Here is a 3,361-nt window from a genome sequence, read left to right as displayed (position 1 = left end):
CTACCATCTTTTCATGCTTGATATATAATCTAATGTCTGGGATAATTTTCAAAGTTTTGGTAGTTCTAAGTTTCTTGTAAATTTCACAATCAAACTTCATTTACATTAATTTCTTAGGGTTAAAAAAATTCTATCTGGGTTCAAGCACACCAGTAAAACATGAGCTGTATAACAGTCATTTTTTTTGCCCAGATTAGACTTTGCATATTATTTAAAAATTATGTATCTTTCAAAAACAATGACACTTTTATTCCTCCTTCTTCTCCCTTTTTCCCTAAAGAAAAGTTGTTAGATAAACATATGCATTTTCATACACTGCAAAAAAAAAAAAAATGAAGCACAGGACCTAAGATTCTAATTTAAGTAAAAAAAGAATGGATAAATAATTTGATGTCAGGTTTATACCACTCATATTCTATCTGGCTGAATACCATATTGTGTGAGCAGTAAAGTTAGTGTTGTCTCCTCCATGATTAATACATAATTTTAAAAATTAAAAAAAAATAAAGTCATCTCGGAAGGAGACTAAGAGAAGTGAGAGGTGTGTAAGAAGATAAAGCAGGAGTTGAGAACATAGTGTCTATGATGACTCTCTTTCTTTTTAACAGGTTTTTAAAAACAGAATTCTTTGCTCAGTGTTGCCTGAGAACCACTATGGTTTTGTAAAGTCTGTAACAGTAGTTATATGTAATCATCCACAAGTACATTTATTTGTCTTAAGCCTATAAATACTATGTTAGTAATACTAAACTATCTCCATTGGCTTATTTGTAAAAAGAAAAACATACTATATATCTATGTTTATATAAAATTAACACTGAGGACAGAGGAAATGGAATGAGGAAGCAGTGTATCATCAGTCTCTTGGGACACAGAAACCAAATTGGGGTCTTGAGGCCACCTGGGTCAAACAGTGTCTGAGGAAGAGTCATAGGAGGTGGAGACAATGGAATTGCTACTATTGGAGTGCCCAGCCACTGACTGGGCAGCCTGCTGGCTGAGGTTATTACAGATAAGCACCAGTTGGTTGCTATGGGCCTCAGATAGGGTGCTGCAGCTCTGATACACACTGAAGTTGGTTTTCCAGCCAGGGAATGTTGCCCTTCTCACACATGGTTTTCACCATCTTGGCCAGCTTGTTCTTGCCAAGTGCCTGGCAGTTGTACAAATGCAGAGCTGCCAAGTTTACAACTGACTTGATGGACAAGTAGAAAGGGGCATCCTCTTAGAGCATGGCAGGGGGCCGCACTGGGCATACTCTTTGTAGTCCTGTACAGGGCAGGTCTGTGGAGCATGCTGGGTGATATTCACACATGAATCTGTCCCCCATCTCTTGGTTTTAGCATTCAGATCATCAGTGTCTTGAACCATCCACTCCAAGTACTCCAGTCCCATTTCTGTTACTTGGAGGCGGATAGCACCCCATTTCAAGGTAGATCCATGGAAACCTGTGCAGTGACCAAAAGCTTATGTGTTATTAAGCCAGACTAGTTTGAGCAGACCCTCAGGGTTATATCAGCTTAGCAGTCCCCTTTTCCGCAGGATGAGCTCATCAGTAAAGGTGAGCTTCATGGACTTGTGTGGTTTCTTTTTCCTTTGCAGCAGAGTTCAATCTGCTTCTGTCTGAGGGCCTCTTGGGAACATTTGAATTCCTTATCCCTAGTGATACTGTAGCCATACCTGTGTTCTTTTAGATACCATCCCAGCCCACACTGGTAATTTGTCAAGCTCTTGGGTTCATACTCAGACCCATCCTCTGCCTTGTATCAACAGAGAAAGAAGCAAGGTCGGCATCCAACTCCTTGCAAAGGATGACATAAATCTCTTATTTCAGAAGGGTACTTGGAGATGAGGAACTCATGGAAATTGTGGAGAACAGTCTATGTGCTCTGGATGGTTTTCTCATTCTGCTCCCTGCTGAGCTCAGCTGCTCTTTCATCCTGGTCTGGTATGCACTGTGTAGGGGCCTCAGTAGTTATAGTTGGTGCAACTGGAGGCTGCTCCTGACTGGAGCTCACTTCTGGTTCTGGGTTAACTGAGGGAGAGAGAGCTACCTCACAGATGAGACCAGACTGGGCAGATGGGACAGGAATTCTTCAGAAGCAACTTGCTCATCATGTCCAGGCAACTGCAGGGCAGACAAAAGGATTCTTTTCTGATTGTTAGGATGGGATGTGCTCACAGGCATCTGCATGGCCACATGCTGTTTGGTGCCATGGGTTCCAGTGGATCCTCTGTTTGGTGAAGTCAGAGATATTCTAGCAGTCTTTGGGAGGAGTGGTCTGGAAATCACAGTAGGAGATGCAGGCATACCTTGTGGGTCTAGCTCCATGTTGATGGCAGAGGTTACATGGGAAATCAGCTTAGCAGACCCCACACAGGAGGGACCAGCATGAATCTGAGGCTTGGGTTTTGCCATCAGAGTCAAGGACAGGGCTGGTCCATCTACCCTTCCAGTCAGCTCTGCATTTGCCACAATGTAATAATCTTCTGGAATTTCTTGTTTGATATTCTTGATGATGACATCATTGCTGCATTTGTCAACCATCTGTGTCTGGGCACCTGTTTGGAGGGAAGATGGAACTATTCCTGGCCATTTGCAAGCAATGCTTTGAGGACTTTTGGTTTGGGGTTCAAAGTCGCTATCTTCATTTGTAACAGAAGACTCACAAGCCATGTCAAACAGGGTGCTTTCATCCTCATACTCTTCAATAGTGTCATCCAGTTTAGAGGGCTCACTACAATAAGAGAAGTCAAAAAAATCTCTGGCTTTGCTTTTACTGGTCTCCCAGGGTACCTTTCAACAGGACTAGTCTGTGTCTCAGAAGGCACCCCAATTATACTGGGACTATCAGAGTTAAAACTTCTGTTGTCCTGGAAACAGACCCTCTCTTGGGACCCAGCTCTACAAGTAGCTGCTAGTGGCCAATGATAAGCATGGCCAGCACTACAGCTCCACATTGCAGTCAGGTTCCTATGGGAACATTCAGAAAGTGAAAGTTTCAGGTTTGGAATGAAGCTGCAAATGGTTTCATGGCTGTGGACCCAGCTGACCAATTTGAACAGATTTTCAGATGAGGTATGAAGACAATCCTCCATGTTACAGAATCAGAAGTGTCTTTCCTGAAGGTGTTTGTGTGTCTGTCCACAGGAACATGGGTGGCAAAAGCCTGTGGGAGCCCAGCAGCCCCTGTTGGATGGGGTGGGACAAAGGGGAGGGGTCAGAAGAGGGGTTGGAGGGCTGGGCACTGAAGGCAAGTGGAGCAGGGAAGGCACCTGAAGAATATTTTTAATCTTATTTTAGATAAAGCAAGACTATCCCAATATCTGCTCTTTACACCCTAAGTTTTACAGCTATCTA

The 3,361-nt window shown here is 43.1% G+C and overlaps 1 pseudogene; it reads right to left on the bottom strand.

Moving 5' to 3' along the window:
- Nucleotides 1-906: 906 nt before the first annotated feature.
- LOC124973282 (uncharacterized protein KIAA1958-like) lies at nucleotides 907-3,099 on the bottom strand (annotated as a pseudogene).
- Nucleotides 3,100-3,361: the final 262 nt, after the last annotated feature.

This window comes from Sciurus carolinensis, assembly GCF_902686445.1.
Source record: "Sciurus carolinensis chromosome 14 unlocalized genomic scaffold, mSciCar1.2 scaffold_115_arrow_ctg1, whole genome shotgun sequence".
Classification (NCBI taxonomy): Eukaryota; Metazoa; Chordata; class Mammalia; order Rodentia; family Sciuridae; genus Sciurus; species Sciurus carolinensis.
This window is presented reverse-complemented; position numbering and strand designations above follow the sequence as displayed.